The sequence below is a fragment of the Phyllobates terribilis genome, unplaced genomic scaffold (assembly GCF_046119375.1).
Source record: "Phyllobates terribilis strain yellow unplaced genomic scaffold, ASM4611937v1 Scaffold_1__5_contigs__length_1240528914, whole genome shotgun sequence".
Classification (NCBI taxonomy): domain Eukaryota; kingdom Metazoa; phylum Chordata; class Amphibia; order Anura; family Dendrobatidae; genus Phyllobates; species Phyllobates terribilis.
Genome location: NW_027362761.1, coordinates 844,020,485 through 844,046,797, shown reverse-complemented (window position 1 = coordinate 844,046,797; position 26,313 = coordinate 844,020,485). Strand labels below are relative to the sequence as shown.

At 48.0% G+C, this 26,313-nt stretch overlaps 1 protein-coding gene across 6 annotated transcripts in view; it reads right to left on the bottom strand.

Moving 5' to 3' along the window:
- BMPR1B (bone morphogenetic protein receptor type 1B) overlaps positions 1-26,313 on the bottom strand; it is a 671,971-nt gene that overhangs the window by 352,701 nt on the left and 292,957 nt on the right. For 2 of the 6 annotated variants that reach the window (XM_073638277.1, XM_073638313.1), the window contains exon 1: positions 24,594-24,741. The exons of the other annotated variants lie outside the window; for them this stretch is intronic. The gene's annotated coding sequence lies outside the window, so the exon portion shown is untranslated. Of the gene's footprint in view, positions 1-24,593; positions 24,742-26,313 lie in introns of those variants that run through there. 6 annotated transcript variants of the gene reach the window in all.

Genomic DNA, 26,313 nt, shown 5'->3' with positions numbered 1-26,313 from the left:
GCCTCAGCGGACTGTCCTGCAGCGGCAGCTCCATAGCTGCATTCAACGGGTGGCGTAGTCGTCCTGCATCTACCGCTGTTACATCGCCGCTCAGTTTGACTCCCTGGGCACGGACCGGGTCACCGCCACGAGACTACAACCCTCAAGAGATCCGGCTCCGGGTAAGCTCCCGCGTGCGCAACGCAGCGCGACACAGGCCCAGGGGTGCGTCAACTTTGGCGTAGTCGGCAGGATTTCGTGCCCGCAACCACCGGGTACTGCGTGCCTGAAAAAGAGACTTTTCAAACTTACCTGTGGTGAAGATTCCCGCCATCCGGCGCCATCTTCAGCCTTCTTCCCGCCATCGGTGAAGTTTCCCGCCATCCGGCGCCATCTTCTGCCTTCTTCCCGCCATCCGTGGAGTTTTCCCGCCATTGGACGCCATCTTGAGGACGCCGCGCGGGAAGAAGAGGGGCGTGGACTCCGAAAGCGCGCGAGAACTGAAGCCCCGCCTCACGTCCGGACGTTGCGTAAGGTCTTGGAAGGAGCCCAGCAGACGCCGACGTCACAGGAGCGCGACGGAAGGTCCTCAACCCTGACGATCCACTGCGGAGCCGCGGCCTACGGAAGAGGATCATCGCAAGGTAGGCCACGGTCCACTAGGGGGGAGGAAGATGTCGGATACGGAGGAGAGCTTCACTGCCTCAACCCCCGCCAGCGCTACCGCTGCTGCAGTTATGCCCTTCACCATGCCCTATATCCCGGGAGCAGCTTGGCTACCCCAGTACTCAGGGGAGTCACATACCCTGCATGACTTTAGAGAAAAGCTGGATAGCCTCTTCCAGGTGTACCCCCTCACAGAAGAGCAAAAAGTGAGCATCCTGGTGGCCCAACTAACCGGGGCAGCCAAAAGGGAAGTAAAATCCTGGCCACCTGGGAGGAAGACTGTCGCAGGGATACTAACCCGGCTGAAGGACACATTTGATACCCGCACCTCAGCCGAGATTAAGCTTAGATTCTACGGGTGCAAGCAGCGAGCGCATGAGAGTATAAGGGACTATGCACTAAACCTACAAGAGGCCCTGAGGGCCATTAAGCAGACCGACCCTGATGGAGTGGGAAAGGAGGACAGGCTGTTGACCGAACAGTTTATAGAGGGACTGTATTGTAATACCCACCGAACCCAGTTGCGGGCAATGGCCTTACAGGATCCCCATCTGGGCTTTGCACAGTTCAAGGACAGAGCCATCCGGGTGCTCCGAGAACCGGCACCGGGTGGCATTGTGACCCACAAGCGCCCTGCTATCACTTACCACCAGGAGGCGGCGCCCTTGTCGGCAGGGCCTGTGGGAGCTGATGCGCAGGCTTTGGACAATGACCCGGCTCCAGACCTACACCATCAGGTCCAAGAGCTAGCTAAGAGCGTTGCTGCGCTAACCCGAACTGTGCAGTCTTTACAGGCTTCCACCCCAGGGAAGATCCAGCTGGCATCCGGACCGGAGGACATCCTGTGGCGTCGACCAAGGAGGACCCCACCGGCCAGAGGGAGACCCAGTGACCGATACAGCGAGGACGGACGACCCATCTGCCGCCGCTGCAATCAACCTGGACATATGGCAAGGTACTGTTCTTTAAACGGGCACCACCTGGGGTAGAGGGCCAACCCCCAGGAAAAAGATCACCAGGCCCATCGAACTGGCGCGACAGATATGTGGGAGGACGTCCAGTCTTGCCTGTGGTACTGGATGGCATTCCCATGAGTGCCCTACTGGACACCGGGTCACAGGTAACCACCATCCCGTACGTGCTCTTTAAGCAGTACTGGAATGACTCGGATATTACCCGCTACCCTGACGACGACTTGAGTATCATCGCCAGCAATGGCCAGCCCGTGCCACAGATCGGATTTAAAGAGGTGACCATCAAAATCGGTAGAGTCGAACTGGCAGCACAGGGACTGATCATTGTAGATATTGACAAACATGAGAGTCACCCAAAAATAACTCTAGGAACTAATGTAATTGAAAATTGTCTTGCAGAGGTGATTTTCCTTTTACAGCAGGTTGCCAAGAACGCCAGCTCCGGCGAGCAGCGGGTGCTCCAGAAAGAGATCCGGGCACTGATGCGACGGCAACAGGTGGAACTCTCCGGCGGTGAGATTGGTAGCGTAAGAATGTGTGACCCTTTTCCTATTGCCATGCCCCCAAAAAGTGAAATGATGATTTGGTGCCGGGCAGCTATTGGTCTGAGAGGTAGAGATTACCAGGCAATGGTAGAACCAGTTTACTCGGACAGTAGGCCCACCATTTTGACAGCACGGGGGGTGGTTGATGTACGCCATGGGAGGGTGCCCGTTCGCATAATAAATATCGGGGAGAGGGAAGTGTACCTGCCCCGGTATGCCACGCTAGCCAAATTATATACCATTAACCAAAATTCTATACAATCTGTGGAACCCTTGCCTCCATCTCACCCGGAGGAAGGTAACGGCTCTAAGAAAAACATGGAGGACTGGTGTCAGCAACTACATCTGGGTACTGACTCCACTCCCGCCCACCAGAAACAAGGAGTCTATCGGGTGGTTCAGGAGTACGAGAGAGTGTTCAGTAAACACACGTTAGACTTCGGGCGAGTCAAGGGGGTAGAACACCACATCCCCACGGGAGACCATCCTCCTATAAAAGAGAGGTATCGACCCGTACCCCCTGCCCACTACCAACACGCCAAGGGGATGCTTAGAGACATGAAGGAGGCTGGGGTGATCAGGGATAGCTGTAGCCCCTGGGCAGCTCCACTAGTCTTAGTCCGAAAGAAAGACAACACCATGAGAATGTGTGTAGATTACCGGAAAATCAATTGTATCACACACAAGGATGCGTACCCCTTACCAAGGATAGAGGAGTCATTGGCTGCTTTAAGATCTGCTAACTTCTTCTCTACCTTGGATCTCACTAGCGGGTACTGGCAGGTTCCTGTAGCAGAGGCGGACCGGGAGAAGACCGCATTCACCACCCCGATGGGACTTAGCGAGTTCACCTGCATGCCGTTCGGACTCTGCAACGCACCGGGAACCTTCCAACGACTAATGGAGTGTTGTCTGGGCCACAGAAACTTCGAGACGGTCCTGTTGTACCTGGACGATGTCATCGTATATTCCAAGACGTATGAGGACCACCTGAAACACCTGGCGGAAGTGTTCGAAACTCTGGCAAGTTACGGCCTAAAGGTGAAACCCTCCAAGTGTCACCTCCTGAAACCAAAGGTGCAGTACCTGGGACACGTGGTGAGCCCTGACGGAGTGGCTCCCGACCCTGATAAGATCACCGCAATTAAGGAATGGCCAAGCCACTCCAGCGTAAAAGAAGTGCGGCAGTTCCTCGGGTTGGTAGGCTACTACCGAAGGTTTATTCCCGGTTTCACCAAAAAGGCAGCACCTATGCAGGACCTCCTGATAGGCCAGTCCCGGAAGGCCAAGAACCAGAAGCCGCCCTTCAAATGGGAGGAGCTGGAAGAAGAGTCCTTCCGCCAGCTGAAGATGGCCCTCACGGGGGACGAAATTCTGGCGTACCCGGATTATAGCCAGCCCTTTATCCTCTACACCGACGCCAGTAACATCGGGCTAGGAGCCGTACTGTCCCAGATCCAGCAGGGGAAGGAACGAGTAATCGCCTACGCCAGCCGAAAACTGCGACCCACCGAAAGGAACCCCGAGAATTACAGCTCATTTAAGCTAGAGTTCCTGGCCGTAGTATGGGCAGTCACTGAGCGCTTTAAGCATTACCTCGCTTCTTCCCGGTTCACCGTGTACACGGATAACAACCCGTTGACACACCTGGACACGGCAAGACTCGGTGCCCTGGAGCAGAGGTGGATGGCCCGTCTGTCCAACTACGAGTTCACAATCAAATACCGGGCAGGACGCTCCAATACCAACGCGGACGCCCTGTCCAGGATGCCCAACCTGCCGGACGGAGGCGAAGATCCGGAGGGACTGGAAGAAGTTGAACTCCCTGCGTTCCACCGTCATGGGACTATCCAGTATTCCCACCGGGTAAGGAGTAAGCAGGCTGCTACGTTGAACCCCTTACCCCACTACAACTGGGCGGAAACGTAAGACAGCGACCCTGCCGTCCGACTGGTGAAGGAGATGCTGACTCGGCCGGAGGCTCGCCTTGAACCAGACGCTCCGGAGGAAGCCAAACAACTATGGGCAGAGAAGAGTCGACTGTTCCTTTACAAAGGGAAGTTGTGCCGCAGAATGGTTAACTCCCGGACGCATGAATTACTCTGGCAAGTAGTGGTGCCACGAAGAGATGCAGCCATGGTGATGGAGGCATACCACGACGGAGCTGGACACTTCGGGTGGAAGAAGCTGGAGTTCCTGCTGCGCGAGCGGTTCCACTGGGTAGGCATGAGGGGAACCATCGAGAAGTGGTGCAGAGACTGTGGCCCGTGCAACCTGAGAAGGAAGGACCGTGCCAGCCAGAAGACTCCCCTGCAGTCCATCGTCACCCGGCAACCGTTGGAACTGGTAGCCTTGGATCATGTAAAACTGACCCCAAGCAGAAGTGGCTACGTCTACGCGTTAACCATCGTGGATCATTACTCCCGGTTTCTTGTTGTCGTCCCCGTCAAGGACTTAACGGCTCAAACAGCAGCTAGAGCCTTCCAGCAGCACTTTTGCCGTCCACACGGGTACCCGGACCAAGTGCTGACGGACCAGGGACCTGCCTTTGAAGCGGAGGTCTTCCAGGAATTCTGCAATCTGTATGGCTGCCGGAAGATAAGGACGACACCCTACCATCCGCAAACTAATGGACTTTGTGAGAAAATGAACCAGGTGGTAATGGATCTTCTAAAAACGTTGCCCCTGGAAGAACGCAGTCTGTGGCCTGAGAAGTTGCCCGATCTGGTGGACCTATACAACCACATCCCGGTAGGTTCCACCAACTGTACCCCGGCTTACCTAATGAGGGCAAGACCTGGTAAGTTACCTGTTGACCTGGAAATGGGAGTCCTGACACCCGAGGACACTTCACCAGAAACAGACTGGGACACAGAGAGGCAGCAGCAGTACCGGAGAGTACAGGAGAGCGTGGAGCGAAGTCTCTGTCAGGCTAGGGAAAGACAAGAGAAAACTTACAACCAGTATGCTCCCGCTGTTCCCCTGGTACCCGGAGAGCAGGTCTTGAAGAGGAAGAGACGGCTCCACAAGTTGGACGACCAGTGGGAGAAGGACCCGTACACCGTACTGCCCTCAAGCCACGAGAACCCGAAGGTTTGTACCATCAGTAAAGACGGAGGGGAAACCACAGCCATTGTATCCCGGGACCACCTGAAGAAGTGTCCCGAACAACTGAGGAACCCTGAAGAGGAACAAGAAGACCATCGACCCGTAGAGGAAAGGGAAGATATGGTTAGTACTGTGCTCGGGGACTTCCCTCGGTCTTGGACTCAAGTCAATGGTGCAGTTGTGGTACCCGTACTCACCTTCCTCCAACCAGCATCCCAAGCACCTACGGAGCAACAGGTAGAGCTGGAAGAACAGCCGGTCCAGGAGGCAGAAGACTCCACACAAGCAGAACAGGAGGATCAACCCTCTGCTTATAGTGAGCCTGCCGTACCCCTAGTGAGACAAAGAGCCGGTAGACAGCTGCCCAGTTTACCCTTGACAGCTCCTACACCCTGTAGTTCAGGGCCAGACAGTCAGCTCCGTAGGTCCACTATGGCCACTAGAGGCCAGTTACCCGCACGCTGGAGGATTTGAAGTGTATAAATGGTTTTATTTATGTTTATCTGTGTATTGTTGCTTGTGTATAATTTTGTGTTTCCAGTTATTTTTAGGAATCCTTGGTGGATTTACCGGGAATCCTTGTACATAGTTGGAGCGTAACCCAGGACGGACTAAAGACTGTTAAGGACTCGGGGTAGGACAAACCCCTACCTGGTTACGTCTCCCTGTTTTGGTGAAATGGACACCTTGCTTTTCTTCAAAGACTGCACCCGGTTACGGACATGCCGTAACCAACTTTATATGTTTTTCTTATTGTATTATTATTGTTTTTATCTTGTTATGTTTTTCTAAAATATGTTTAGTCCCGGAGTACTAAATTTCACTAGGGGGGAATGTGACACCCCAGGGGTCTGGTTGCCACAGTGATAGAGATGTTATGTCTGAGAGCAGGTGGGAGGTCCTTTGGTCAGGGATCCTGTGCATGCCACACCTCCTGCCCAGTCTTGGGAGGGGAAGAACTTCCCCTATATAAACCCGGGGCTGAAGCAGGGTTAGCAGTCAAGGAGAGTAGAGACAAGAAACAGCAGAAGCAATACTACTACGAGTCAGGGGCTGGCAGCTGCAGAGCTCGCCCTGACTGAGAAGCTTTCTTACCGGACCCGGCGTCCGAGGCTGTGGGGACTAACTCTTACCCAGCAGCAGAAGCCGACCGGCAGGGGATTTCAGGTCCTCAGGCCCAGAAACCCGAAGGCACGGTCACACGCGTGGGACCAGCACCGCCATCGTGGAGCGGAAGCCATTAGAAGGCCCCGAGTCACCGGCCATACGGGTGAGCACCACACGGTACACTCAGGGACGTGGGCTACTTATATCCGCTTCTAGCAAGGTAGCCAGAAGAGTACAGTCAGTTTGGGAGGCCTACAACTCCGCCTGGCCAGGGGAGATCCCATTTGCTCAAGGACTGACCAGGCCCCGTTCACTAGCAAGTACTCCGGGAGGGTCTATCGTTGTTACCAGTAAAGACCCTGAATTACACCGCACCGTCTCTGAGTGGTTCCTGCTACCCCCATCATCCACATCTGCTGCCCTGAGGCCATACCCCTCCCGTTGGGGGTTATACCATCTACGCTGCACCATCCATCCACCGGCCTCAGCGGACTGTCCTGCAGCGGCAGCTCCATAGCTGCATTCAACGGGTGGCGTAGTCGTCCTGCATCTACCGCTGTTACATCGCCGCTCAGTTTGACTCCCTGGGCACGGACCGGGTCACCGCCACGAGACTACAACCCTCAAGAGATCCGGCTCCGGGTAAGCTCCCGCGTGCGCAACGCAGCGCGACACAGGCCCAGGGGCGCGTCAGATGCACATGGGAGGGAGGGGAGAGATGAGAGATGCACGGGGGGGTGAGAGATGCACGGGGGGTGAGAGATGCACGGGGGGGATGAGAGATGCACGGGGGGTGGATGAGAGATGCACGGGGGGGGTGAGAGATGCACGGGGGGGATGAGAGATGCACGGGGGGTGGATGAGATATGCACGGGGGGTGAGAGATGCACGGGGGGGTGAGAGATGCACGGGGGGGATGAGAGATGCACGGAGGGGATGAGAGATGCACGGAGGGGATGAGAGATGCACGGGGGGTGGATGAGAGATGCACGGAGGGGGATGAGAGATGCACGGAGGGGGATGAGAGATGCACGGAGGGGGATGAGAGATGCACGGGGGTGAGCTGCACATGGGGGGGGTGAGAGATGCACATGGGGGGGTTATGTTTACATAACTTTGTTGCCTTATGAAGGGCGGGGGGGCCCCCAAAAATTTCTTGCACAGGGGCCCACTACAGTCTGTGTCCGCCCCTGGGATGAAGTAAATGCAGCTGAACAGCAGCTGTCAGGACAGCTGCCCTGTCCTGCTGCAGGGCGTGATGGGGCCTCAGTGATGCGGCTCCTGGCACAGCACATTATGTGGGGCTCCTGGCATAGCTCCTGGCGGGGACCTGGTCTACACTATATGATAAGTATGCACTAAACTCCAAATCCCTCCATTACCCCGCCCCCATATGACCAAAGCCCCGCCCACCCCACCCCCTCCTTGCTGGGCCATGGAAAAATGATCTTGCTTCAAGCCGGTCCCTGGTGCAAAAAAGGTTGGGGACCACTGATCTAGGAGACCAAGGACAGACATATATGGTGTAAACTGTTTGCATGCTTTTTTTTTTAGATGATTTTTATCATAAGAACAACATTCAAAATTAGTACACCTGCCCCATGGCCATGACCCTATATATCACCTCTGACCAGCTATGTGCTAAACTGTGTATCAGCACTCATGGAGTGTGTGTGACCCACATGAAGAAAAAGCACTGTTTCATCAGTATAATAAAAAAAATGAAGGCATAATATATCTTATTAGAGAAATGGGCTTTTTTCTCCATCAGGACTGGTCATTCATTCTCAAAATTTATGGGTAAAATCTGAATTCAGTGAAGGCAAATTTTTACATTACTGAGATAGGAGATGGCAGCTGCTACTGATAAGATTTTATTTACATAGGTGGGGGAGGAGGAGTTCTACCTCTAGCTCCTCCCTTCTCCTCCCCAGCCCCCCTCTACACAGAATCTTATTAATAGTGACTGTCATCTCCTATATCAGTAAAGTAACAATCTGCCATCACTGAATATAGATTTTACCAGTAAATTGAGAATTTTGAGAAAGAGTGGGATCAGTCCTGAAGGAGAAAGCAGATTTTTCTGATAAGATATACTACAAAGTTGCTTATTTTCATGTGTACTATTGATTTATGAAATACAAATGAAAGCAACTGTTACCCTTTAATAACTTATCCGTTTTGTATTTACTTATGTTATTTAAATATTCCGGCTTTCACTCTGATCATTAGAGCATCTCTATGCATCTTCCTGGTTACTCCCTGGTCTCTGGGGAAGAGGCTGTTCTCTGTCTTCTCCTGTGTACTGTATTAGTCTATTGACATATCTCTGACAAATGACTCACATTAGTTTTCATTTCAGCCACCATAAAATATAACCTGCTGCACTGTCAATAGAAATAATCACAAAAGAAATATGCACTTTCAAAAAACTGACCAAAGGCAATATGGCAATATTAAAAAAAATAGTTAAAAGATTTATATTTCTATATATACAGTACAGACCAAAAGTTTGGACACATCTTAATTATATACTTAACAAAAAAGTGTGAAACAACTGAAAATATGTCTTATATTCTAGGTTCTTCAAAGTAGCCACTTTTCGCTTTGATGACTGCTTTGCACACTCTTGGCATTCTCTTGATGAGCTTCAAGAGGTAGTCACCGGAAATGGTTTTCACTTCACAGGTGTGCCCTGTCAGGTTTAATAAGTGGGATTTCTTGCCTTATAAATGGGGTTGGGACCATCAGTTGTGTTGTGCAGAAGTCTGTTGGATACACAGCTGATAGTCCTACTGAATAGACTGTTAGAATTTGTATTATGGCAAGAAAAAAGCAGCTAAGTAAAGAAAAACGAGTGGCCATCATTACTTTAAGAAATGAAGGTCAGTCAGTCCGAAAAATTGGGAAAACTTTGAAAGTGTCCCCAAGTGCAGTTGCAAAAAACCATCAAGCGCTACATGCTTCAAGAGGTAGTCACCGGAAATGGTCTTCCAACAATCTTGAAGGAGTTCCCAGAGATGCTTAGCACTTGTTAGCCCTTTTGCCTTCACTCTACGGTCCAGCTCACCCCAAATCATCTCAATTGGGTTCAGGTCTGGTGACTGTGGAGGCCAGGTCATCTGGCGTAGCACCCTATCACCCTCCTTCTTGGTCAAATAGCCCTTACACAGCCTGAAGGTGTGTTTGGGGTCATTGTCCTGTTGAAAAATAAATGATGGTCCAATTAAACGCAAACCGGATGGAATAGCATGCTGCTGCAAGATGCTGTGGTAGCCATGCTGGTTCAGTATGCCTTCAATTTTGAATAAATCCCCAACAGTGTCACAAGCAAAGCACCCCCACACTATCACACCTTCTCCTTCATGCTTCACAGTGGGAACCAGGCATGTAGAGTCCATCCGTTCAGCTTTTCTGCATCGCACAAAGACACGGTGGTTGGAACCAAAGATTTCAAATTTGGACTCATCAGACCAAAGCACAGATTTCCACTGGTCTAATGTCCATTCCTTGTGTTCTTTAGCCCACACAAGTCTCTTCTGCTTGTTGCCTGTCCTTAGCAGTGGTTTCCTAGCAGCTATTTTACCATGAAGGCCTGCTGCACAAAGTCTCCTCTTAACAGTTGTTGTAGAGATGTGTCTGCTGCTAGAACTCTGTGTGGCATTGACCTGGTCTCTAATCTGAGCTGCTGTTAACCTGCGATTTCTGAGGCTGGTGACTCGGATAAAGTTATCTTCAGAAGCAGAGGTGACTCTTGGTCTTCCTTTCCTGGGGTGGTACTCATGTGAGCCAGTTTCTTTGTAGCGCTTGATGGTTTTTGCAACTGCACTTGGGGACACATTCAAAGTTTGCCCAATTTTTCGGACTGACTGAACTTCATTTCTTAAAGTAGTGATGGCCACTCGTTTTTATTTACTTAGCTAATAGCCTATTCAGCAGGACTATGTAGCATCGGCGTCTCTGCCCCCTGACAGGCAAAGACGCCGTCCCCCTTACCGTCGCGTTCCCGGCCCAGCGTCTTCCGGCTCTTCTGCTGCTGCCGGCACGCGCAGCTTCCCGGGCACTGTGCTTAGGGCGCGCGCGCTCTCTCCCTCTTAAAGGGGCCGCGCGCGCCGTCCTAAGGAGTCCCCGGCCAATGGCCGGAGGACTTCTCATATAAAAGGCACCTCCTCCAAAATGGAGGTGCCCGTGCAAGGTTGTAGCTTTGTGTTCTAAACTCTGCTTCAGCCCTCAGGTGCCGCTGCTAGTCTAACTACCAGTCCAGTCCGCCAGCCTGACTACCAGTCCAGTCCGCCAGCCTGACTTCCAGTCCAGTCCGCCAGCCTGACTACCTGTCTCCACCAGCAAGTACACTCTCCAGCCCGATGGTCTGCCTACGGTCCAAACCCGCCAGTCTGTCTATGGGCCAGTCTTGCCTGCCTACCCGGAGAACGTACCAGTTATCTGCCGTGCCTACCAGCCAGCCTACCTGGAGGCTCCTGCCAGTTACCCGTGGTGTCTGCCAGTCCGTCTACCCGGATCACCTGTCAGCTTGCCTCCATGCTCTTCTGCTGTACCGGTCAGTCCCTGCCTTCTGACCCGTGGGAGTCACCTGCTCTCATACAAGGACTGGCCCAGAGTAGCACCTGGTCCCTCTGCTCGGTCCTTCCTTGGTTCACGGAGTCGACTGAGCCGCCGTGCGACCTTGGTCAGTCCGAGTAGATACCTAGTTACGCCCCTCCGGTCCCTCCTTGCACCGCAGCACAGAGGTTCCACCACCCGGATACGTAACAGTTTGCACGGGCCATGTAAACCAGTGGCCCTCAGGCTCCTTCACTTGCTGACCTGTACCAGGGGGTTTCTCGTCAGAGATCCCAACAGGAAACCATCCTGACCTACCTGCAGTCTGTCAACTCTCGCCTGGACACGCTGTCTGTCCCACCTGTGTCCGCCTCGAGCCGAGCGACACCCGTTCCGGCAGGGCCGCTGCTTACCAGTACCACGGCATCCAGCTCAGGACCCCGGCTCTCTGCGCCTCCTCATTTTGAGGGTGACCCCATCTTATGTTGGGGTTTTCTGAACCAGTGCACGCTGCACTTTGAACTACTGGCACATCAAGTTTCCCTCCGACCGGGCCAAGGTGGCATTCATCATGTCTCACCTCACCGGGGAAGCATTGGCATGGCTAAACCCTCCATGGGAGAGAGGGGATTCCCTGGTGACCGACCTTCCGGCTTTCCTCACTACCTTCTGGAGGGTCTTCGATGAGCCCGGACGAAGGACTTCTCCTGCCTCCTCATTGCTCCGTCTCCACCAAGGGAGTCTCACCGTGGGTCAGTATGCCATACAGTTCCGTACCTTCGCTTCTGAGCTTGCCTGGAACACAGAGGCCCTGGTGTCCACCTTTTGGGAGGGTCTTTCCGGTCGGATTAAGGACAAGCTAGCCAGCCGGGACATTCCTACCACCCTGAATGACCTGGTGTCACTAGCTACCCGGATTGACATCCGTTTCCTAGAACGTGCTAAGTAGACTACCCGGGAGAGAAGATTTCCTCATCTTGCTCCTGTTTTCCAGAAACCTGCCTCCCAACCAGCAACTCCCAGGGCACGCTCACCCGAACCCATGCAGACCGACCAGACCAAGATGGTCGAGTCTCGCCAAGAAACACGCCGAGCCGAGGGGAGCTGTTTCTACTGTGGTAGTAAGGAGCATCTGATGCGTTCCTGTCAACTCCAGTGTCTAGGACCGCTCGGAGAGGTCATCCTAGGCAAGAGTAAATCCTCTCCGTACTTGACTTTATCCATCTCTATTTCCTGTGGAGAGAACCGCTTCTTTGAAACCGCCCACTGAGATTCCGGATCCGCTGGGAATCTCATTTCCCAGTCCCTTGTAGAGAAGTATCAGATTCCTACCAAACCTCTGGCTGAACCATTGGCAGTAGCTTCCGTGGATGGAAGACTCCTTCCGGTGACCATCTTGCTCGTCACTGAGCCCGTAACCCTTCAGGTGGGAATGCTGCACTCGGACAGGCTCTCCTTCCATGTGCTATCCGGACTCTCTCACTCTCTTTTGCTAGGTCTACCCTGGCTACAGAGACATGAACCCAATCTGAATTGGCAATCCGGTGAGGTGCTCCGTTGGGGGCAGGATTGCCATGAGACCTGCCTGGTTCCGGTTCGCCCGGTTCGTCCTCCGTCTTCTCCGGCTAATTTACCTGGTCTACCGGCACCTTACAGGTCCTATGCAGATGTCTTCGACAAGAAGGAAGCAGAGACACTGCCACCTCATAGGCCATATGACTGCCCTATCGACCTGGTACCCGGTGCCACTCCACCCCGTGGGCGTATCTACCCTTTGTAGTTGGCCGAAACTCGGGCCATGTCGGAGTACATCGAAGAAAATCTGGCTAGGAGATTCATCCAGAAATCTACCTCCCTGGCTGGAGCTGGATTCTTCTTCGTAAAAAAGAAAGACGGTTCACTACGCCCCTGTATTGATTATAGAGGACTCAACCTGATTACTATAAAAAATAAATACCCGCTGCCACTCATCTCTGAGCTGTTCGGCCGCCTTAAAGGCGCGAAGATCTTTACCAAGCTTGATCTTCGTGGGGCATATAACTTGGTCCGGATCCGCCAAGGAGACGAGTGGAAGACGGCATTCAATACCTGGGACGGCCAAAATGAATACCGTGTGATGCCCTTCGGCCTCTGTAATGCTCCAGCCGTCTTCCAAGAACTAGTTAACGACATCTTTCGTGACCTCAAATATTCTTGTGTGGTGGTGTACCTGGATGACATCTTGGTGTTCTCTCCGGATCTTCCCACATACCTGAGGGATGTTCGTCAGGTCCTGCTTAGGCTCAGGCAGAATCACCTATACGCAAAATTTGAGAAATGCCTCTTCAAGCAGTCCTCTCTTCCATTCCTGGGCTATATTATCTCTAAGACAGGTCTACAGATGGACCCCGAGAAGGTCACTGCCGTCTTAAAGTGGCCCCGTCCGGAGGGGTTGAAGGCGATTCAGCGATTCCTGGGCTTTGCTAACTATTACCGTCTCTTCATCTCACATTTCTCTTCCCGGACTGCACCCATCTCTGCGCTCACCCGAAAGGGAGCAAATCCTAAGGAATGGACGTCTGAAGGGAGGAGGCCTTCCTTTTCTTAAAACAAGCCTTCTCTTCTGCCCAATGCTGCACCGTCCAGATTGCAACAAACAGTTCTTTCTGGAGGTCGATGCTTCCTCTTCCGGACCCGGAGCGGTGCTAAGCCAGAAATCTTCGTCCGGGAGAATGGTAACCTGCAGCTTCTTCTCCAAGCTCTTCTCCTCGTCCGAGCACAACTATTCCATAGGAGACCGAGAACTGCTAGCCATCAAATTGGTGCTGGCGGAGTGGCGTTACCTGCTTGAGTGGGCTCTGCACCCGGTAGTCATCTACATTGACCACAAAAACCTGGCATATCTACAGAATGCCCAAAGACTCACTCCACGTCAGGCCCGGTGGTCTTTGTTCTTCGCCCACTTCAACTTTACCCTACATTACTGCCCTGCGGACAAGAACGTTAAAGCCGACGCCTTGTCTCGATCCTTCCTGTCTTCCGATCAAGAGGAGGAGCCTAGACATATCATCGATCCCTCCAAAGTGATGAATGTGGCTCCCTTGGACCTGTCTCGTCTCCCACCCTGTAAGACGTTTGTAGCGGTCCCGGATCGTAAGAAGGTTCTTCACTGGGGTCATTCATCTAAACTAGCCGGCCATGCTGGCCAGAAGAAGACCTTCCCGCTCATTACCTGGCATTACTGGTGGCCTACCCTGTGCAAGGATGTTGTAGACTTCGTCACGGCCAGTTGGTCCTGTGCCCGCAACAAGGTTCCCAGACATCTTCCAGCCGGTCGTCTCCTGCCTCTTTCCGTACCTGCTGCCCCGTGGCAACACATTGCTATGGACTTTATTACGGATCTCCCTGTTTCTGCCGGTTGTACTGTCATTTGGGTGGTCGCTGACCGCTTTTCTAAAATGGCCCACTTTATCCCTCAGCCTGGTCTCCCGTCTGCATCTGTGCTGGCTAAGGACTTCATCCATCACATCTTCCGCCTTCACGGCCTACCCCTCCACATTGTGTCTAATCGCGGGGTCCAGTTTACTTTGCGCTTCTAGAGAGCTACGTGTAAGCTGCTGGATGTCACCCTGGATTTCTCCTCTGCTTACCATCCACAGTCCAATGGCCAAGTGGAAAGTATCAACCAGATCCTTACCAGCTACCTCCGGCACTTCGTCAACGCTCACCATTCCGATTGGGCAGAGCTCCTACCATGGGCCGAGTTCTCCTATAACAACCATGAGAGCGAATCTTCTTCCAAGTCCCCGTTCTTTGTGGTCTACAGTCAACATCCCCGGATTCCGTTTCCCATCTCCGTTTCAGTGGACAACCCTGCCGCGGAGACTCTGGTCAGCGAATTTTCCACCATTTGGGAAAACACCAGATCCGCACTTCTTCAATCCTCCGAGCGGATGAAGAGACATGCCGACAAGGGACGCCTGGACCCACCTCAATTAAGTCCGGGAGACAAGGTTTGGCTCTCCTCCAAACATGTTCGTCTCAAAATACCCTCCTATAAGTTGGGTCCACGGTTCATCGGTCCATTTGAAGTCCTCAAGCAAATCAATCCAGTGGCCTACAGGTTAAAACTCCCGGCCACCTTACGGATTCCCAACTCCTTCCACGTATCTCTCCTCAAACAAGTTGTTCTTAATTCTTTTTCAGACGATCCAGGTACCTCCCCAGCTCCGGTCTCCGCTGAGGATGTCTATGAGGTAGAGAACATTCTGGCCACCAAGAGGGTAAGAGGAAAAACCTATTTTCTGGTGGATTGGAAGGGGTTTGGCCCAGAGGAGAGAACTTTGGAACCCAGGGAGAACATCCACGCCCAGCTTCTCCTTAAAAAATTTCTTTCAGACCTAAAAAAGAGGGGGTGTAAAGGGGGGGTACTGTAGCATCGGCGTCTCTACCCACTGACAGGAAGAGACGCCGTCCCCCTTACCGCCGCGCTCCCGACCCGGCGTCTTCTGGCTCTTCTGCTGCTGATGCTGCCGGCGCGCAGAGCTTCCTGGGCACTGTGCTTAGGGCGCACGCGCTCCCTCCCTCTTAAAGGGGCCAGGCCAATGGCTGGAGGACTTCTCATATATCTGCTTCAGCCCTCAGGTCCAGTCCGCCAGCCTAACTACCAGTCCAGTAAGCCAGCCTGCCTACCAGTCCAGTCTGCCAGCCTGACTACCTGTCTCCACCAGCAAGTACACTCTCCAGCCCGACAGTCTGCCTACGGTCCAAACCCGCCAGTCTGTCTATGGGCCAGTCTTGCCTGCCTACCCGGAGAACGTACCAGTTACCTGCCGTGCCTACCAGCCAGTCTACCTGGAGGCTCCTGCCAGTTACCCGTGGTGTCTGCCAGTCCGTCTACCCAGATCACCTGTCGGCTTGCCTGCCGTGCTCTTCTGCTGTACCGGTCAGTCCCTGCCTTCTGACCCGTGAGAGTCACCTGCTCTCATACAAGGACTGGCCCAGAGTAGCACCTGGTCCCTCTGCTCGGTCCTTCCCTGGTTCACGGAGTCAATTGAGCCGCCGTGTGACCTTGGTCAGTCCGAGTTGATACCTAGTTACGCCCCTCTGGTCCCTCCTTGCACCGCAGCACAGAGGTTCCACCACCCGGATCCGTAACAGACTATCAGCTGTGTATCCACCTGACTTCTGCACAACACAACTGATGGTCCCAACCCCATTTATAAGGCAAAAATCCCACTTATTAAACCTGACAGGGCACACCTGTGAAGTGAAAACCATTTCCGGTGATTACCTCTTGAAGCTCATCAAGAGAATGCCAAGAGTGTGCAAAGCAGTCATCAAAGCAAAAGGTGGCTACTTTGAAGAACCTAGAATATAAGACATATTTTCAGTTGTTTCACACTTTTTTGTTAAGTATATAATTCCACATGTGTTAATTCATAGTTTTGATGCTTTCAGTGTGAATGTACAATTTTCAAAATCATGAAAATACAGAAAAATCTTTAAATGAGAAGGTATGTCCAAGCTTTTGGTCTGTACTGTATACAGTACATATATACAGTATATATATATATATATATATATATATATATATATATATATATATATATATATATTTGCTTCTTTCTCATCAAGTACTGATCTGTCATTCTCAAAAATCTCAATTTACAGGTAAATTCTGTATTCAGTGAAGACAGCTTTTTTTCAATACTGAGATTGGAAATGACAGTTGGTGTTCACAAAGTTCTATGGAGGATTGTAATCGTTATTTCAGCCTCTAGCTTCTCCTCCTCCCCTCTCCATAGAACATTATGAGCACCAACTGTCATCTCCCATCTCAATAATTGGAAAATCTGTTTTCACTGAATACAGATTTTACCCATGAATTGAGAGTGAAAGATCAATCCAGGAGAAAAAAAGAAGCACATTTCTCTGATATATTACAAAGTTTCTTATTTTCATGATATGATTTCTGGAAAAAAAAAAAAAAAACTAAGACAACGATTACCATTTAAGCCTAGAAGAAATTGTATTTACCTTTAAAGGAAATGATATGCAGGGTAAGTTTTACAATTTCATTTCAATGAACTAAAGGTAATCGTGTGACCAAGTATAATCATCTTCTCAGTTTCCAATGTATAATGCTGCTAGCAATTCATTGTTCCACTTTCCTAGAAAATGTCACGCAAGTAGAAAAAATATACTGTGTATAAAGTGTAGAAATGTGCAAACGAAATTTAAACTCAACTCAGAGAAATGTATACACTATACCTTTAAAACGTAACAGGTATTTTCCAAATTTTACAACAGATCCAATATTATAAAAATTTCTGGTCAGTAATCTCCATAAAATGTCATCTTAATCCCGACATTTGCAATAGGCTCCAACAGTCAATGTTTACCTCAAAGACTCAGAGTATGCACAGAAATGTCTTGGTACTGCAGATTTTCCTATATCAAAAATAATTTTCCAACAAAATGTAACAAATTAATGCATCTTAACTACATAAGCAAAATGTGAATTAGTTAACCCCTTCCAGACATGGTGATTTTCGAACCATAACCTTTTTATTTTTCCATCGACATTGACGTATGAGGGATTGTTTTTTGCAGGACAAAATGTAGTTTTGAATGACATCCATTTTATCATGTGATGTACTGAAAAGTGGGAAAAAATGGCAAGTATGACAAAATAATGAAAAAAAGTCAATCATGCCTTTTTTTTTGTTTTGTTTTTACAGTGTTCAATATATGGTAAAAATTACCTGCCAATTAGATTTTCCAGGTCCGATTACGGTGATAAAAACATGCATAGTTCCAATCTCCACCTCATCCCTTCTTGTGTAGGAAGATGCACTCCTAGTGGATATTCTGATGTAACAATACATTTACCATCATTTCTAAGGTAAGAAGAGGCTACTCACTGATGTCCTCCCTGTCTTTCTGATCTAACACTGGAAATACCAGGTGTTCTGAGGTAAGAATATGCCACTCACACTGCTGTCCACCATATCTTTCTGATTTAATAATGGAGATACCAGGGGTCCAGGGCTTCAAATGTGAGAAGAGGCTTCTCAAATGACTGTCAAATAACTGTCCATTCTGTGTATCTGATCTAACACCATTGATGCCAGGAGTTCCTGAGGTAAGAAGAGGCTGCTCACACTGCTGTCCACCATATCTTTCTGATTTAATAATGGAGATACCAGTGGTCCAGGGCTTCAAAGGTGAGAAGAGGCTTCTCAAATAACTATCCAATGACTGTCCATTCTGTCTATCTGATCTAATACCATTGATGAAAGGAGTTTCTGAGGTAAGAAGAGGCTGCTCAAGCTACTTTTCAGCTTGACTTTCTGATCTAATACTGGAGCTACAAGGGGTTCTAAAGAGGTGGCTAAAACTGCTGTTTACCCTGTCTATCTTATTTAATACTGAAGACACCAGGGGTTCAGGTCTGCTGATATAAGAAGAGGCTTATCACACTGCTTTGCATTATGTTTATCTGAAACAAAAAAATGAAATACCAGGGATGATGCTGATCACACTGCTATCAACCCTGTCTTTCTGATATAATCCTGGAGATACCAGTCATGCTGAGGTATTAAGAGGTCATTCACACTGCTGTCCACCCTGTCTGTCTGATCAATTACTGGAGATACCTGGGGAACTGAGATTAGAAGATGCTGATCACACTGCTGCCCGCCCTGTATATCTGATCTAAATCTGGAGATAACAAAGATTCTGAGAAAAAGCCAAGGCTTGGTACTACACATCTGCCTCCTATTCAAATCAATAGGAGGCGGATGTGGAGTGCCCTGCAGTGGCCACTATCAGAAGACAGCCAGCCACCGCCGGCCACCACCGCCATCACCGATAACAGCTGATTGGCGGGCGTGTTGGGTGTCGAACCCTGGCCGATCTTAAGGATAGGTTATCAATGAAAAAGTAGTGGACAACCTCTTTAATACTGGAGATACTAGAGGCGCTGAGGTAAGAATAAACTGCCCACACTGCTGTCCAAACCCGTCTTTGTGATCTAACAATAGAAATACCAGGGGAACTGATACCACTGCACTACCAGCACTGCCCTCTCCTTCTCTATCCTCACCCGTCCCTTGTAGATTGTGAGCCCTCGCGGGCAGGGTCCTATCTCCTCCTGTACCAGTCGATGACTCGTTCTTGTTAAAATTATTGTACTTTTTGTTTGCTATGTATACCCCTTTTCACGTGTAAAGCCCCATGGAATAAATGGTGATATGATAATAAATAACTGAGGTAAAGTGAGGCTGCTCACACTGCTACTCACCTAATTTTTCTCATTTAATACTGGAGATACCAGAAATACTAAGGTATGAAGAAACTGCACACACTGCTGACTAACTTGTCTACCTGATCTAATAATGGAGATACCATCAGTGCTGAGGTAAGAAAATAATGTTCACACTGCAGTCTTCCATGTCTTTCTAATCTAATACTGGGGATTCCAGTAGTGCTGAGGTAAGAAGAGGCTGCTCATACTGGTGTCCACCTTGTCATTCTCATTTAATGCTGAAGATACCATAAGTGCTGAGGTAAGAGGTGGCCACTCACACTGCTGTCCACCATGTCCTTCTGATTGAATACTGGAGATACCAGAAGTGATGGATAAGAAAAGACTGTACACACTGCTGCCAAGATGTCTTTCTGATTGAACACAGGAAATACCAGAAATACTAAAGTATGAAGAGACCACACATTCTGCAGTCCACCCTGCCTTTCTCAATAAAAGTTCATGGAATAGGTATCTCCAGGTCACAGCTAATGAGCTTCCTACTGCACATGCTGTAACATTCTAAGAAAGCTTCCTGTCACTGTTACAAGTAGGCTGACAGTTTAATTTTGTAGTGATTACCTACCGAGACAAAACAATTGGGATTTGCTTTTTAAAAATATTTGGGAGTTTATGTATAATGACTTTTCCTTTAGTTGTTTAATTTTATTATATTTTGCTGTATTGATTAATATATTGTGAGAAATCCCTCTACAGTGGCATGTAAAAGTTTGGGCACCCCTGGTCAAAATTACTGTTATTGTGAACAGTTAAGCAAGTTGAAGATGAAATTATCTCTAAAAGGCCTAAAGTTAAAGATGACACATTTCCTTTGTATTTTAGGCAAAAAAAATATATATATTTCAAATTTTTACATATTAAAAATTATAAAAAAGAAAATGGGCTGATGCAAAAGTTTGGGCACCCTTGGAGATGTGTGTGCTCAGATAACTTTGACCAAGTTTCAGACCTACAATTAGCCTGTTAGTGTTATGACTTGTTCACTATCATCATTAGGAAAGGCCAGGTGATGCAAATTCCCCAGCTTTATAAAAGCCCTGAATTCTCTAAGCTTGTGCCACAAAATAGCAGCCATGGGTTCTTCTAAGTAGCTGCCTAGCACCATGAAAATGGCAGAGGCCAACAAAGCATGAGAATGCTATCAGAAGATAGCAAAGTGTTTTCAAGTTGCCCTTTCCTCAGTTCGAAATGTAATTAAGAAATGGCAGTTAACAGGAACAGTGGAGGTCAAGATAAGGTCTGGAAGACCAAGCAAAATTTCAGTGAGAGCTGCTCATAGGATTGCTAGAGAGGCAAATCAGAACCCCCGCTTGACTGCAAAAGACCTTTAGAAAGATTTAGCAGACTCTGGAGTTGTGGTACATTGTTCTACTGTTCAGAGACACCTGCACAAATATGGCCTTTTTGGAAGACTCATCAGAAGAAAACCTCTCTTGCATTCTCACCATAAAATTCAGAGTCAGAAGTATGCAAAAGAACATCTAAAGAAGCACAGAATTTCAGAAAAAGAACATCTCGCCAACAATTAAGCATGGGGGTGGAGTAATCATGCTTTGGGGTTGTGTTGCAGCCAATGGCATGGGGAACATTTCACGGGTAGAGGTAAGAATGGATTTAATGAAATTTCAACAAATTGATGCAAACATAACACCATCTGTAAAAAAGCTGAAGTTGCAAAGAGGATGGCTAGTACAAATGGATAATGATCCTAAACACGTCAAAATCCACAATAGACTACCTCAAAAGGCGCAAGCTGAAGGTTTTTCAATGGCCCTTACAGTCCCCTGCTATGAATATCATTGAAAATCTGCGGCTAGACCTCAAAATAGCAGTGCATACAAGATGACCCAGGATCTCACAGAACTGGAAGAATTTTCCAAGGAAGAACTGATGACAATCCCTCAAACAAAAATTGAAAGACTCTTGTCTGGTTACAAAAAGCGTTTACAACCTGTGTTACTTTCAAAAGAGGGTGCTACTAGGTACTAACCATGCAGGGTGCCCAAACTTTTGCATGGGTCCATTTTCCTATTTGTAATTTTTAAAATATAAAAGATGAAAATATATATATATATATATATATATTTTTTGTTGTTGCCTAAAATACAAAGGAAATGTGTTATCTTTAACTTTAGCCCTTTTAGAGATCATTTCATCTTCAACTTGCTTAACTGTTCACAAAAACTTTTATATGCCAATGTAGATCTTCATTTTTTCACAAAGCTAGTTGATTAATGGTGAAAGTGGGTGCTCTATTATCCGTTTCACAGTTAATGGTTTGGTGCAATCATTCATATCTCAATTTTAATATTTAACATTTTATTTCAAAACAGTAAAAACCATTAAGAACTATACAAATTGAGCTCATATTCAAGGCCCAAAATCTCTTCTCCGCTGTAATTCTAGATCCACCCCAGAGCCACTGCCAGCTACAGATCCACCTTTCCCATAGAGTATACTTAAAATTGAAATCAGATGCTTTCAAAATTGGTCCCTGTGCAAATAATTTCATCCTGCGAAAGGAGTAAAAACAAATTTCTGTCAATAAATTTTGTCACTCGGCTGGAAAGCCAAAAGTGATTTTTCAATTCCGCTTGAATTTCACAGATGAAAACAGTTCTTATGATGAAAATTAATAAATATAAAACTTGTAAATATTCTCCTGGTAAAGTTATTTGGATAAATGTAGGCAGTGTAACTGAATAAACCAACCACAATTATAGTATTGTACAGGACAAATATGTAAAGCTAACTTCCAGAGATTTTGACATGTTTCTGCTGTGTTGCTGCAGCCATATCGATTACCCTAGGTGTCACTGGCATTTTGGAAACACGTTCAGTCAATAAGTGAGAAACTATTTCGAAAGTGACAGCACTCTCTTTTGTTCCTGTCTTTTGTCCTTTTGCATAAAGAAGTTGCCACAACAGAGTAGAAAGTTGCCAATATTCCCTAAAAAAACTATCTTCTAATTTAAAAATAATTGTCATTTTTAAAGGAACAATAATGGAACACTACACTCAGTAATAAATGTTTAACGTAAATAATTGCCCTCATTTTCTTGTTAGTTTGTAGTACTTTATGCATGAAAATTTTTTGTTGAAATTCTGAAGAGAACACATTAATTTCCCACTGATCAGTTCCATCTTTGGTTAGTGGTTGGCTTAAGTCCCCTCATTTTTGCCAGAGGTGGGATTTAAGCAGGCCATACACATTAGATGGATGTTGACTGACTGATGCTTTGGCCAATCGTTCAGCCGATAGCCATCTCAGCCGACTCTCCCATACATCGGTTGGCCAAGTTCTCCTGTGTCCTCTATGAGAAAGCCGCCAACTGACACGTCTGCTGGCACCTTATCTCAGGGAGAACAATGCGATCAGCAGTCCGATATCAGACATGTACAATTGACATCTCTCCTGATCAATAGGTGGCTGGCGCCCACAAAAATATTAGATCATCGGCTGAACCCGTCGATATCGGCGGGATCAGTCTATTGTATATGGGGGCTCTTAGTCATCTTTTGTCCTGCTCAAAATATAGCACAGCAGGCAAACTTCTACTGCAGCTATTTGTCTTACAGCCAGACAGGGTTGGACTGGCCCACCATAGAACCGGAGAATCCTCCGGTGGGCCTTGGCTTCTACTTCAGGAGAGATCATAGTGCAAACCTTGCAGCTGCTATGGGGCTCTTGAGTGGGGGAGAAAGGCGGGCCCTCAGAATCAAATCCTCTGGTGGGCCCAATGTTCTTCAGTCTGACTCTGCAGCAAGACACAGTACAGTGAGAAGGAGAGCATTTCTGACATCTTGTGACACAGAGAATACTTTTTATATTTCTCTGTTTTATTGTAATATGAAATAAAATAGTACAATAAAAAGGCGGAAATTAAGGGAGGAATTGCTTAAATTTTTGATGCACTGTGTTTAGAGTACCTTTAGGTTCTAGGGATTGTAAAACCTTGTTAAGCTAGAGAATTGCTGTAAAATTATAGAACTTTTCTAATCTGAAATACCAGACATAGCCTAAGAAGAGTGGCACTATACCTACATATGTGGAGAGTATGGGGGTTATGGGAAATGGAGAGTGGAGCACGCTTACAAAAGAAGAGTAGGAAGCAATTCATTGTTCATTAAACAACTACAATAACGAAATTCCGTGATCAAGGATTTTAAAACCCCTACAGTATCTTGGGACACCTAGACCGATTTCATAGCTCCTGCCTGTGGGTTACTGTTCAACTACATAAAACTGACGCATGCAACAATAACAAAAGTAAAGAGAAAGAAAAGTTAAAAAATGAAAATATTTGAGCTAAATACCAAATATAAGCTAATATAATGTCATTTTAGATAGTCTATGTGTCTCACACAAGGGCTCAAATATTATTGCTGGTAGGAAAGTAGGACTGATTTGGATTAACTACAAAGGCTATATTACACATATATCAGTATGCTAACAGTCGGCTATTATTATGTCTGTCAGAAACAATTTTCCTTGGAACTTTGTCACTCAAACCAGTCCATCTAAACTACGGCTCACTTTCTACCCAGACAACAAGGGTTACACTATGATTTCATTCCTGTGGTAAAGTTTGAAGGTTTCCTATGTTTTTGTGGCACTTTTATGAATGCTAACAGCCTGATGGTGTAAATACAGTGTATTTCCAATCAGAGTGCCGTCTGTATGTGGTTTACAGGGACTCCTAACTGCTACACAAGATCTAAGGATCGCAGGTATTTATGTGAGCAAAAATAGTCCTTAAGGGCAGTTCACTGCTTACAGCGAGCTCTCATTAATATTTATGGAAGTCATCTTCCACCAGAGTTCACCCTTTTCCACTGTATTAGCGAGACTGAAAATCGTAAAAAGAGGGTGTGACTGTTATGTCGGAGCCGGAGAAAATTTGTCCTCAGTCTGGAAATAAAAAATGATCATCAATTGTATTAAATGTCACTAGGTAAAATCTATATGCTTTTGTTCCAAATATGCATATTGGTGGGTCAGTTTATTTTTCTTTTCATTAAATGCCAATCGCTAAATTGTGATTTTTTTTTTCCAGTGACTCCCTTTTGGCAATGGCCAATAATGGTGCAAACATTTTTCAAACATATATTAAATATGTTTTCCAAAAAAAAAGTAACAAACACACAAAAATAACTAATTGGTAACAGATTAAAATGCTGGATAGTGCAGCGTGATAATGAGAACTACTGTATGGAAGTCTAGGCTCAGCACAGGAACTGCATCTGCATATCTGACTCATTCACACACACTTTGTAAAGTTTACATTTCTGTTCTCAAGTTGTTCGCCCAACATGTTATAATAAATACAAATTCAGACTCACTGTTTATCCATTGTATAATATTACTACAACAGCAAACCACGGAGAGCAAGGAATAAAAGCTTGTTCAGCAGTCCACAGCCTCTGCCATCTATGTTCCTCTTGGCAATACAAACTTTTGTAAAGGTGGTGAAACTCCAAGCTGTGTGCCAAATGCATCATACTGACACAATACAATTTTGCCTGCAAATGATTAATAAAATATGTTCCAAGTCTGTCTTTGGAAAGGTCGATTTCCCACGTGCACTGCAATACGGAAAAGCCAAAAATTCTAAGAGCATTATGTTATTGCTAAGCATGTTTTGTAAAAATGGGAGGGACTCGTAATGACAAAGCAATGATTTAATACACATTAAACAGGATTTGCCAGGTACATGACAAACGCTCACCTTACCTCGCATGCTATATGCACACCTAATGTTTGGAAGATTATTCATCTCACTGAACACATTTAAAATAAGATTTTTGAGATTTTTTTTTTATAAAGTAAGCCAGTTTTTTTCTAAACCATATAAACACCAAAAACCTAAAAATTGATCTTATAATGTAACTAAGCTCAATATTCCACTAACTTACCCCTTCAGCCCCAAGCCTGTGTTCACCTTCCTGACCAGTCATTTTCCTTCATGGTCATTTTATGAGGTTAGGCTGTGTGCCCACTATGCGTTTTTCAAGCGTTTTAGCCTCAGAATTTCTGCAGTGAAAACGCTTAAAAAACGCTTGGTAATACGTGCCCCATGGTCAGGGCCGGCGTCAGCACCCGGGCAAATGCCGGGGCCCTGAGCAGGCAGAGGGGCCCACTGGCGGTCGCGCACCCCGCTGGGCTATGGGCGGAGGAGAGCGGCGTCTGCGCCCGCCCTTCTCCGCCGCTTGCTCAGGGCCCCGGCAGCTGGATACTTACCTCTCCCCGTGCCTCCGCAAATCAGCTGTCTTCCTGCTCTGCGCTCCCTGTGACGTCTCAGGTCAGAGGGCGCGGTGACGCCTTTACACCGCGCCCTCCCCTGAGCCGTCACAGGGAGCGCTAAGTGGGAAGACGCCGACAACGCTGGAGTTCGGACCCGAGCAGCGGGCAGCGGGCAGCAGGTAGCAGGTGAGGAGAAGGGAGGTGAGTATTTGATTTTTTTTTTTTTTAATGTATGGAGGCATGGGACAGTATAAAGAGAAGGGGGGGGGCATCCTGCTTGGGGCATTATAAAGAGAGGGGGGGACATCCTGCATGGGGCATTATAAGGTGGGGAACAGCCTGCATGGGGCATTATAAAGAGGGGGGGGGACATCCTGCATGGGGCATTATAAAGAGGAGGGGTGACAGCCTGCATGGGGCATTATAAGGTGGGGAACAGCCTGCATGGGGCATTATAAAGGGGGGGGCAGCCTGTATGGGGCATTATGTGGGGGGTAACAGCCTGCATGGAGCATTAAAAGGGGGGGGGGGCTGTATGGGGCATTATGTGGGGGGGAACAGACTGCATGGGGCATTATAAGGGGGGGGGCAGCCTGTATGGGGCATTATGTGGGGGGTAACAGCCTGCATGGAGCATTGAAAGGGGGGGCCTGTATGGGGCATTATGTGGGGGGTAACAGCCTGCATGGAGCATTATAAGGGGGGGACAGCCTGTATGGGGCATTATGTGGGGGGTAACAGCCTGCATGCAGCATTATATGGGGGCCAGTATCCTGTATGGAGCGTTATAAGGGGACCGGTATCCTGTATGGAGCGTTA